Source organism: Mus musculus, chromosome 14 (genome assembly GCF_000001635.26).
Source record: "Mus musculus strain C57BL/6J chromosome 14, GRCm38.p6 C57BL/6J".
In the NCBI taxonomy this organism is placed as follows: domain Eukaryota; kingdom Metazoa; phylum Chordata; class Mammalia; order Rodentia; family Muridae; genus Mus; species Mus musculus.
In genome coordinates, this window is record NC_000080.6 from 113,340,341 (window position 1) to 113,353,508 (window position 13,168).

Sequence of the window (13,168 nt, forward strand, 5' to 3'; positions counted from 1 at the left end):
ATTTGATGTAGTTCCTACTCAAAGATCCAGCAATACCACTCCTGGGCATATACACAAAAGATGCTTCAACTTGTAATAAGGACAGATGCTCCACTATGTTCATAGCAGTCATATTTATAATAGCAAGAAGCTGGAAAGAACACAGATGTGCCTCAACAGAGTAATGGATACAGAAAATGTGGTATATTTACACAATAGGGTACTACTCAGCTATTAAAAACAATAAATTCATGAAACTCTTAGACAAATGGATGTGTCTGGAGGGTGTCATCCTAAGTGAGGTAACCCAATCAGAAAAGAACACACATGATATGCACTCACTGATAAGTGGCTATTAGTCCAGAAGCTCAGAATACCCAAGGTACAACTTGCAAAACACATGAAAATCAAGAAGAAGGAAGACCAAAGTATGGATACTTTGATTTTTCTTAGAATGGGGAACAAAATACCCATGGAAAGAGTTACAGAGACAAAATTCAGAGCAGAGACTGAGGGAATGCAGAGACTGCCCCACCTGGGGATCCATTCCATAAACAACTACCAATCTCAGACACTGTTGCAGATGCCAACAAGAGCTTGCTGACAGGATCCTAATAGAGCTGTCTCCTGAGAGGCTCTGCCAGTGCCTGACTAATACAAAAGTGAATGCTCACAGTCATCCATTGGATGGAGCACAGTGTCCCAGTGAAGGAGCTAAAGAACCAAGTAGCTGAAGGGGTTTGCAGCCCCCTAGGAGGAACAACAATATGAACTAACCAGTAACCCCAGAGCTCCCTGGGAGTAAATGACCAATCAAAGAAAACACAGAGAGGGACTCATGGCTCTAGGTGCATAGGTAGCAGAGGATGGCCTAGTTGGTCATCAATGGGAGGAGAGGCCCTTGGTCCTATGAAGGTTCTATACCCTAGTATAGGTGAATGTCTTGGCCAGGAAGCAGGAGTGGGTGGGTTAGGGAACAGGGGAATGGGTGAGAAGATAGGGGATTTTCAGAGGGGAAACTAGGAAAGGGGATAATATTTGAAATGTAAATGAAGAAAATTACTAAAAAAAAAATAAAAAGTAAAACAAAACAAAAACAAAAAAACAAAACAAAGAAAAACAAAAGAAAAAAATTCTGGCAAGACAATATAAAAAACTAAGTATGATTCATTGTGTTTTAAAATGTATAATAATTGTTGTTCCTCATTCCACAAAACACTTATTAAATATTATATTTATATACTGAATTTTGAAAAAATATGAAGGGTTAATGAGCCTGATATACTACACATTATTGGGGCTTTAGTACCTTTACTTTTTTAGATTTGTGATATAAATTGGCAAAGTGCTTATCTAAATAATTCTTTTCTTTCCTTCATACTACATGTATTCATATATTTAACATATTTTAAACATTAAAGATATTTAATACGGAAAATTTGACAGTAATCTTTCTGTTTTCTTTATTTTGTTTTAGATAAAATGACTAAATTTTCTATAGATGCTCTATCAAATTAGTTGTAATATTACTTGAAGTTGTGATTTTCCACAGGTCAAAAAATTTGCAGGTCAAAATATTAAAAAATAAACAGTCTTTTGAGAGTAAATAATGTTTATACTGTGTGGTCATAATTTTTATAACTCTTATTAATATCAAAAGAATCACCCCTTTAGTATGAATTAAAATCAAGAAAAATTTTTGTTTAACAACTTTTATTGTATGAAGTTTAACTGTACTTATATTAATAACATAGGCATTGTCTTAATTAGGGTTTCCATTGCTGTGAAGAGACACCATGAACAAGGCAACTCCTATAAAGGATTACATTTACTTGTGGCTGACTTACAGGTTCAGAGGTTCACTGCAGTATAAGCAAGCCAGGAAACATGGCAGCATCCAGGCAGGCATGGCTCTAGAGGAGCTCCGAGTTCTACATCTTGTTTCAAAAGCAAATAGAAGACTGACTTCCAGGCAGCTAAGAGGGTGGTCTCAAAGCTCACTCCCACAGTGACACGCTTTATCCAACAAGGCCACACCTCTTAATAGTGCCACTCCCTAGTCCACGCCTATTCAAACCACTTCAGGCATATACCTACATCAGATAATAATTTCACATTGATGTTAGGATCAAACTGTAGAAAACAAGAACTAAATATCTGAATATATTATGAATTAATGGAAGACTGTATAAAACAAAGGACAATAATTACTAAATGCAGCAAAAGTATAATAGAATACCTTTGTCTCCAACTTTGTGTAGCACGGCAGAAATATGATAAAAAGAAATCTACCTGAAAGTCAGTGTATATGTAGGTTTGTTGATGTAATTTTACTTGTTTTATAAAAATTTTAATTTTTAAAATTGTGTGACTGTGTGTGTGCCTGTGTGTGAGAGCATGTGTGTGTGTGTGTGTGTGTGTGTGTGTGTGTGTGTGTGTGTGTGTGTGCCTGTGTGTGTGTATGCATGAATACTATGGTGCCTGTGTGGTAGATAGAGGGATAAACTAGAGGGATGTGGGTACTCCTCTGTCAAATGTTCTAAAGCTTTAACTCTGAGTCACCAAACACTTACCTGATGATCCACATTCCATGCTCAAGACTAATTTTAAAATGAGTGCTATTTTTCTGTGTGGCTGCCTCCATGCATGCTTAAAATTCTATCCTTTAGGAGGCTGAGACAGGTACAAGCTGAGTCTGAACTCAGCTTTAGCAAAAGTTTCACAAAACAATGAAACATGATAACCAAAACCAAAGTAAACCAACAATCACCAAGAACAAAAGACCAAAAACAGAAAGGAAAATGATCTGTCTGTGGATATTAAAGTCAAAATTTGGAGATTTTCATAAGGTTTTAGGTATACGTTTACAAAATTAATTTTGTACCCTTCAATGGAAAAGGGTCAAATAATATAGATAAATAGTTGAATACTATTCATCCTAAATCAAAAAAGCATGATGTTTCTGATAACTTAGGCAAACCAGGAGAATGCTGTGTTAACTGAAATCTGCAGGACTCAGAAGGTACATAATCATATTTTTGAAATATAAATATCAGCTCGTTAGTATATAGTAAAATAATAATTATTGGTGATAGAGGGAGGCATCAGTCAAAAGGATCTACAATTACAGTAAAATGCTCTTGGGAATAACAGAAAACACTGATTATATTTAAGGGCATATTGAGTATGTAAAATCACTAGAGGAGTAAACTCATCAGAGAGAGGTAGAGGCATAATAGGAAGGCCATTGCATAAGCCACCAGTGTGTTACTACTGGACAGTGTAACATTTTAGCAACAGTTTTACCATGTAAATGAGTGTTTCAAATCATCTGCTGTGTACTTGAATGTGTGCTATGTAGTCAGTCTGTGCTAATTATAATTCAAAAAAGAAGCTGATACAAAGAAAGCATGTTCCACCCCGACACATTGCAGTTCTCATTCTTGTTATAAGTGTAAGAGTGAACCTTAGAATGCTGCCCATACCCTCACTCTTAAATTTATTTCCTTCTTTCTGCAGGTTAGTACATTGATGCTGCATTCTTTGTCTATGTCTGTAGTTGAAGGGTACATAGTTTGCTAAAAATATTTTGGTTCTGTTTTTATGCTCCAGCATAATCTTCACTGTGAAATGAGTATCCTTCAATCAGTAAAAACCTAGAATGATTTAAGCAAAAATAAACTGATGCTTCAAAAAGTTGGTTGAAATCAAACCCTCCTCTAGTCACCTTCTATACACACTTGACAATTATATGAGGGTGGTTTTCCAATTCTTGCAGTATGGGCGATTTTGAGTATCTTTTATGGCCAATTAATGAAACATGCTTTCAAAAGTTTGTTTTATTTTCCACTTTTTATGAGATGGCTCCTTTTAATTTTATATATTTTTAGTGAGTTACTCATATGTGGTTTTCTATTAATTAAGTTATAAAGTGTGTCTGTGTGAGGCCTTCTGCATGTTGAGGGCAAATACCTACAGAGGTCTGATCAGTATTTCATTACCCCATGACTGGAGTTAAAATAGTTGCAAACCTCCTTCCAAGGTTGCTGGCAACTGAACTTAATTCCTCTGAAAGAACAATACATGCTCTTAGCAAGTAAGCCAGTAGATGTTCATCTATTATTCCAGTTGTTTTTCCATTAATTAATTCATTTATTTACTTGACATCCTTAGTCTAGCTTCTCTTCTTTCCTTTCCTCCCATTACCTTCCTCCAACCTCTGTTCCCTTTTCCTCAGAGACCAGCAGTCCTGTGAAAATCAACAGTCCTCATCTGATCAAGTTACAGTAGAAGTAGGAGGACCTTCTCTGACTGAAGCTAGACAAGGGAGCCCACTTAGGTAAAGGGTATTCAAAGGCGGGGAACAGAGTTATAGATAGCCGAAGACCAAGTTGAATATGTGTTATATTTATATGTAGAGGGCCAAGGTCTGTCTAATGAATGCTTTCTGGTTGGCGGTTCAGTCTCAGTGAGCCCCTATGGGCCCAGGTAGTTGGTCCTAAGGGTTTTCTTGTGTTGTGCCTGACCCCTCTGACAACATCAATCCTTCTGCTTCCTCTCAAACAAGATTCCTCAAGGTCTGCCTAATGTTTGCTTCTGGGTCTCTGCATCTGTTTCCATCAGCTTTTGGATGAAACCTCTCAGATAACAGTTGCACTAGGATCCTCTCTGCACATATAGCAGAATATCATTAATAGTGTCAAGAATGGGTTCTCTCTCATGGCATGAGTCTCAAGTTGATTCAGTCATCGACTGGCCATTCCTTCAAAATTTGATAACTCTCCCCCCCCAATTGATTTATTTACTGATTCATTTTACATCCCAATCACTAGCCCTATTCCCAGTCTACCAATCACAAAGTGTTTCCTTTCTCAATTTCTCCCCCCTTCTCCTTTAAGAGGTTTGAGGCTCTCCTAGGTGTCCCTCCATCCTTGCACATCAAGTCTCTGCAGTGTTAGGTGCATCCTCTCACACTGAGGGTAAAGAAGGCAGCCCAGTTAGGAGAAGAGGTTCCATAGACAGGCAACAGCTATAAAGACAGCTCCCACTTCCGTTGTTTGGGGACCCACATGAGGACCAAGGAGCTGTACATCTGCTCCATATGGGTGGGGATGGGGTGGGTGGACCAACGTCCAGCCTCTTTATACTCTTTGGTGAGTGGTTCTTTCTATGAAAGAGCCCAAGGTTCCAGGTTAGTTGACTCTGTTGGTCTTCATGTGCAGTTCCTATCCTGTTTGGGGAACTAAAACCTTCCCTAAACTATTTCATAAAACTCCCTGAGCTTAGGGCAATGTTTGGCTTGTGACTCTGCATCTGTTTCAGTCAGCTGCTGGATGGAGCCTTTGAGAGGACAGTTATGCTAGGCTCCTGTCTGCAGGCATAACAGAGAATCAATAATAGTGTCAGGTACGTGTACGTTCCTTTTCCTAGATTCCATTGTTCTAGGTTTCTAGTTCCTTCCAGAGATGTACAAACATCCATTTCCATTGTTTCTTTCAGTTTCCTCTGTCCTCCTCACACTTTATCCTTTATGTTGCCCATGGGGTGGGTCTCAAGTTGGGCAAGTTATTGGTTGGCCAATCCTTCAGTCCCTGCTCAGCTGTCATCCCTGCATTTCTTGTAGACAGGACAAATTTGGGGTTGAAACTTTAATGAGTGGGATGGTAACCTTATCATTCCCCTAGAGGTCTTTCTGGGCTAGAAGAGGAGGCCTCTTTTGGTTCCACATCCCAAATGCCATGAGAGTCAGCTAATAATACCACTATAGATTCCTTCCCCATCTCAGAATACTGGCATGTCCTAGAGATGTCCCCACAACCTCCCCCACCAACTGATGATTCCTATTAATTCTTGTATTCCTCTATCCCTCTATCTTGTCTTTCCCCACACCTCATCCTAACCACCCCATTCCCCTTCCTCTCCCCTCTCCCACCCATTTCCCTCCTTTCCTCTGCCTCCTTGTAGTATCTTCTGTGAGGCTGTACTTGTAGATAGATTGTTTAAGTTTGGTTTTGTCATGGAGTAATCTGGTTTTTCTCTATGGTGATTGAAAATTTTCTTGGTTTAGTAGTATGATTTGGCATCTGTGGTCTTTTACAGATGTCCAGACATCTGCTCAGACCCTTCTGGCTTTTGGAGTCTCAGTTGAGAAGTCAGATGTAATTCTGATATATCTGTCTTTATTTGTTACTTGACCTTATTCCTTTGCATGTTTTAATACTCTTATTGTATGTTTCTTTTGTTCTCTGTATTTAGTGTTTTGTTTAATATAGGGTGGGTGGACTTCTTATTCTGGTCCAATCTGTTGGGTGGTCTGTAAGCCTCTCATATGTTTATAGCCATCTATTTCTTTGTGTTGGAGAAATTTTCTTCTATGATTTTGTTGAAAATATTTTCTGGACCTTGGAGCTGAGAATTTCCTTCTTCTACTCCTACTATTTTTAAGTTTTGTTTTGTTTTGTTTTGTTTTGTTTTGTGTTTTGTTTTGTTTTGTTTTCTGTTTTGTTTTGTTTTGTTTTGTGTTGTGTTGTGTTGTGTTGTGTTGTGTTTTGTGTTTTGTTTTGTTTTGTTTCATAGGGTCATGTATTTTTTTTTTGGTTATTTTGTGTGAAAATCATTTAAGATGTATAACATTTTCTTTGGCTGATATACTGATTTTTTTTCTATTGTTTCTTCTATGCCTGAGATTCTCTCTACTGTCTCTTGATTTCTGTTGAAAATGTTTGCATCTGTAGTTTCTGACCTGTGTTTTCCATTTTCATGATTCTTTTTTTTTTGTTTTCTTTCTTTCTTTCTTTCTTTCTTTCTTTCTTTCTGTTTTTTTTCTTTTTCTTTTTCTTTTTTTTTTTTAGACAGGGTTTCTCTCTATAGCTCTGGCTGTCCTGGAACTCACTCTGAAGACCAAACTGGCCTCAAACTCAGAGATTTACTTGCCTTTGCCTCCCAAGTGCTAGGATTAAAGGCATGTGCCACCACTGCCTGGCAAAAATTCTCTCAGATTCTATTTTCCTTATTGTTTCTATTTACATTTCTGGTGTTGAACTGTTTTATTCATCTTCTTCATCTGTTTGATGATGTTTTCTTGTATCTCCTTAAATGATATGTTATTAAAATAAATAATGCAATATATTTAAATAATGTGACATAAATAGATAAGGAACACATTATTTAAAGAGATTATTCTTTAAAGGCCCCTATCATATTTGCAATATTTGAAAAATAATGTCATTTCCTTGTGCTTAGCTGTGTTAGGATGCCCAGGGCTTGATGTAGTAGGATAGCTGGCCTCTGGTGGTGCCATAATGACCTGGCCTTTGCTGATTTTATTCTTATGCTGGTTTTTTGGCATATGATTGTCCCTTGTGCTGGCATTCCTTCGGGCATGCAAGCAGATTTGTGGACTTGAAAATGGAGGGCAGGGGCAGGGACAGAGCAGGCCTAACTGCTGGGTGTTCTCTATGAAGATTTGCCTGTCAAGGATCTGGGGCTCATCCTGTCTGATTGTCCCAGGTCCTGACAGTCCTCCAGAAATTCAAGCTGAACCATGGAAAATAAATGGAGCTCATGAGACAGGGCATAGCTCTCTGCTGCTATGCATGCCTCATGGGTACCCAGCAGGCAGAGGACTGGGGCAGAAGGAAGGAGCCACCTTCATCTGGTTTTCCTTGATGGTGTTTGGGAATGCAAGCAGAACTGTGGACCAGAAAATGTAGCACATGGGACAGGGTTCAGTTCACCATTGGAAAGCTTTTCTCGGTGGGGTCCTGTTTAACAGGATTATGTTCAGCTATTTTTAATGAGTATTAAAACATCTAAGCAAATTCACTGCTCTTTTATCATATTTTGTGTGAATTTATGTTTTAGTTTCACCTGTAAATATTAAAATGCTTACTATTATGTCATTTATTTTTTTCAACTTGGTTATATTTTTAAATTTTCTTTAATATTATTGGCTGTTAGGATTAAGATAAATGCATTTATTTATTACATAGAACAATAGAAATTATTCTATTTTCTTTTGAACAAAACTGACTCATATATCAATGTATGCTAATTTATTGAAAATAATTATGAAAATTTGTCATAAAACAATATTCTATGCTAATAGTCTGCTTAATAAGAATAAAGTGTTCCTTAAATTTTTATCTCTAAATTTCATGAATAGTGACTCATCAGAAAATTTTCTTTTTGCTATAGATGTTAATTTTACTTTCCTGATGTAACTGTTTTTTGTTTTTGTTTTTGTTTGTTTGTTCGTTTGTTTGAGACTTACTATGTCTGTCAACCCTAGGCCTAGTCCTGAAAGAGTAAACCCTCCATATAATCTTATCTAGCTAGGCCTAGAATTTTGCAACTTCTGCGACTTACTACAGAGTAAATTCACCCCTTGTAGTTATTGTTGCACTCTGAAAGTTAGGTTCAACTCAGCTGTTGAACTAGCTCAAACATGTCTCCAAGCTTACTGATTCAAACCGGTTCTCAGATTCACCTTTGCCTCAAACTAATTTAAGCGACCTGTTGCAATCTCTGGTTCCATGTTTTCTGGCTCATTCTGACTTTACCTGTGTCTAGCAGACTCTCTCTGCAACCTCCTATCTCTGCTAAATGGTCACAGTTAAAATGTCTCTGAACTCCACAAACTGAACTGCTATGAACTCCACCACTGCACTGCCTTGCAATTCACTGACACAATCTGACTGATTGTGTGACTGACACAATCTGACTGATGGACCTGACTGAACTGAACTCAAACTCAATAGACAGAACAGTTCAGGACCTGGGCCATTGGGTACCAAGAGCTGCTCTGTACTAGTCTGGCCTTGAACTTAGAGATCTGCTTGCCTCTGTGTCCTGGGATAAACAGGTGTCTGTATTCCAGTCAGAGTACCCATGTGGTTGAATTAAAATTTCTCTGCCATCTTCCTGCCTAAGCAAAATATGTACACAGTTTAACTTTTACAATAGAAGCAATAATCAATCCCATAATCTTAAGAATCGGAATGACCTTATGAAGATATATTGATACAATGATCCTTCATATCTGCTGTCCTGACCATCAGTTGTTTATCAATGTCCATCTCAGCATCAAGGTTTTCCAGTTTGCCCTTAGATTGTATCTTTATCAATTTTGATGGAACACATAATCTTTCATCACCTCTGAAAATATAGGCAAAGCATCTTCCCAGGTGTAACACAGTCCCTGACTTTTATGCTGATGTTAAAACATATTTAAAGTATATAGGTTGATCTAATTCTGTTTTTCTGTAAATTCAGTATCTTTCAACTAATCTTATTCCCTCTTTGTTTTTGTCAAGGTATGATCAGATATTTGGGAATCCATACATAAACTAGATTCTTACATACTCATTACATGCCATTCTTATAGTAGATCTTTTCAGCACAGGTTTATGGCTGCATCGGCTATATTAGGCTTTAATACTTCAATTGACCTTTTGGTCCTAGACAGGAAAATGAGCTCATGGAACAGGGTGTAGCTCAATGCTGTTGTCCATGCTTCATGTTTTACTCAGATAATATACTAATCCAAACAAACTGTATATATATCTTTTGAAGGGTGAGAAAGGGAAGTCGGAGACAAAAAAATTTAAGGTTGATTTTTGCCAGTTTTGTTGAGAATTGTCTACACATATATATATATATATATATATATATATATATATATATATATATATATATCATATGACATGATCAAATACAGTTCAATTCATTCTCCTTTTCCTGAAACTTCATGTTATATCTATCTATGTATCTACTATCTATCTACCTCATTCTTTATCAATGGTGATGTACATGTTATAAGAACTCTCCACAAGTACCCATATGCGGACTGTTTTTTTAATCAAGAAAAGATCAGGTTAATGATCTAAACAGTCCTATATCCCCTAAAGCAATAGAAGCAGTCATTAATAGTCTCCCAACCAAAAAGAGCCCAGGACCAGATGGGTTTAGTGCAGAGTTCTATCAGACCTTCAAAGAAGACCTAATTCTAGTTCTTCACAAACTATTCCACAAAATAGAAACGAATGGTACTCTACCCAACTCATTCTATGAAGCCACTATTACTCTGATACTTAAACCACAAAAAGACCCAACAAAGATAGAGAACTTCAGACCAATTTCCCTTATGAATATCGATGCAAAAATCCTCAATAAAGTTCTTGCTAACCGAATCCAAGAACACATCAAAACAATCATCCATCCTGACCAAGTAGGTTTCATCCCAGGGATGCAGGGATGGTTCAATATACAGAAATCCATCAACATAATCCAGTATATAAACAAACTCAAAGACAAAAACCACATGATCATCTTGTTAGACGCTGAGAAAGCATTTGACAAAATCCAACACCCATTCATGATAAAAGTCTTGGAAAGATCAGGAATTCAAGGCCCATACCTAAACATGATAAAAGCAATCTACAGCAAACCAGTAGCCAACATCAAAGTAAATGGAGAGAAGCTGGAAGCAATCGCACTAAAATCAGGGACTAGACAAGGCTGTCCACTCTCACCCTACCTATTCAACATTGTACTTGAAGTCCTAGCCAGAGCAATTAGACAACAAAAGGAGATCAAGGGGATACAAATTGGAAAGGAAGAAGTCAAAATATCACTTTTTGCAGATGATATGATAGTATATATAAGTGACCCTAAAAATTCCACCAGAGAACTCCTAAACCTGATAAACTGCTTCAATGAAGTAGCTGGATATAAAATTATCTCAAACAAGTCAATGGACTTTCTGTACACAAAGGATAAACAGGCTGAGAAAGAAATTAGGGAAACAACAACTTCTCAATAAACCAGAGACACTGAAACTTATAGAGGAGAAAGTAGGGAAAATCCTTGAAGATATGGGTACAGGGGAAAAATTCCTGAATAGAACAGCAATGGCGTGTGCTGTAAGATCGAGAATCGATAAATGGGACCTCATAAAATTGCAAAGCTTCTGCAAGGCAAAAGGCACCGTCAATAAGACAAAAGGCCACCAACAGATTGGGAAAGGATCTTTACCTATCCCAAATCAGATAGGGGACTAATATCCAATATATATATAAAGAACTCAAGAAGGTGGACTCCAGAAAATCAAATAACCCCATTAAAAATGGGGCTCAGAGCTGAACAAAGAATTCTCACCTGAGGAATACCGAATGGCTGAGAAGCACCTGAAAAAATGTTCAACATCCTTAATCATCAGGGAAATGCAAATCAAAACAACCCTGAGATTCCACTTCACTCCAGTCAGAATGGCTAAGATCAAAAATTCAGGTGACAGCAGATGCTGGTGAGGATGTGGAGAAAGAGGAACACTCCTCCATTGTTGGTGGGATTGCAAGCTTGTACAACCACTCTAGAAATCAGTCTGGCTGTTCCTCAGAAAATTGGACATAGTACTACCGGAGGATCCCGCAATACCTCTCCTCGGCATATATCTGGAAGATGTCCCAACCGGTAAGAAGGACACATGCTCCACTATGTTCATAGCAGCCTTATTTATAATAGCCAGAAGCTGGAAAGAACTCAGATGCCCCTCAGCAGAGGAATGGATACAGAAAATGTGGTACATCTACACAATGGAATACTACTCAGCTAATAAAAAAATGAATTTATGAAATTCCTAGGCAAATGGATGGACCTGGAGGGCATCATCATGAGTGAGGTAACCCAATCACAAAGGAACTCGCACAATATGTACTCACTGATAAGTGGATATTAGCCCAGAAACTTAGGATACCCAAGATATAAGATAGAATTTGCTAAACACATGAAATTCAAGCAGAATGAAGACCAAAGTGTGGACACTTTGCCCCTTCTTAGAAATGGGAACAAAACACCCATGGAAGGAGTGACAGAGACAAAATTTGGAGCTGTGACGAAAGGATGGACCATCTAGTGATTGCCATATCCAGGGATCCATCCCATAATCAGCTTCCAAACGCTGACACCATTGCATACACTAGCAAGATTTTGCTGAAAGGACCCAGATATAGCTGTCTCTTGTGAGACTATGCCGGGGCCTAGCAAACACAGAAGTGGATGATCACAGTCATCTGTTGGATGGGTCACACGGCCCCCAATGGAGGAGCTAGAGAAATTATCCAAGGAGCTAAAGGGAACTGCAACCATATATGTGGAACAACAATATGAACTAAGCAGTACCCCGGAGCTCTTTTCTCTAGCTGCATATGTATCAAAAGATGGCCTAGTCGGCCATCACTGGAAAGAGAGGCCCATTGGACTTGCAAACTTTATATGCCCTAGTACAGGGGAACCCCAGGGCCAAAAAGGGGGAGTGGGTGGGTAGGGTATTGGGGGGGTGGGTATGGGTGACTTTTGGGATAGCATTGAAAATGTAAACGAGGAAAATACCTAATAAAAAATAAATTTAAAAAAAGAAACATCTACCTGTTATATTTCTTATATGTGAACGCATGTCTGCATGACATGACTCATTTGTGTAGTTCTAAGAACAATTTTGATGATTCAGTTATTTTTGTCACTATGGGAACCAAGAAATCAAACTCAAATTATTAGCATTATATAATATCAGTATTTATATAATGTTTCATATAATACAACAAATCATGTATGTTTATATAGCCTTATATTAGATTTGGTTGAATATAAAGTATCAAGTTTTAGGTTACTTTTTTATTTAAGACAAAACACTTGTGAATTGCTTTAAGTAATAAAATACTGAATGATAAAACCTAAATAATGACAAAATCTTCAACAATTAAGTGGGAATACTCCAGAATAGCCAAAAGATTCTAAGATTCACATCAAGGACCAAATCTTTGACCAGAAACCATACGAGTTGTCTTAATTAGGGTTTCCATTGCTATGAAGAAATATGACCACGGCAACTCTTATAAGGACACATTTTGTTTAAGCTGGCTTACAAGTTCAAAGTTTCAGTTCATTTAATCTAGATGGGAGTGTGGCAGCATCCAGACAAGCATAGTTCAGGAAAAGGTGAGAGTTCTATATATTTATCTAAAGCTTACTAGAAAAACACCAGCTTCCAGGCAGCTTGAATGACGGTCTCTATATCCTACACTGTGACACACTTCCTCCAACAAGGCCACACATCCAAAGAGTGCCATTCCCAAAGCCAACATATATTCAAGTCACCACTTACGTTTTAGAGATTTCAGAAAAATATTTG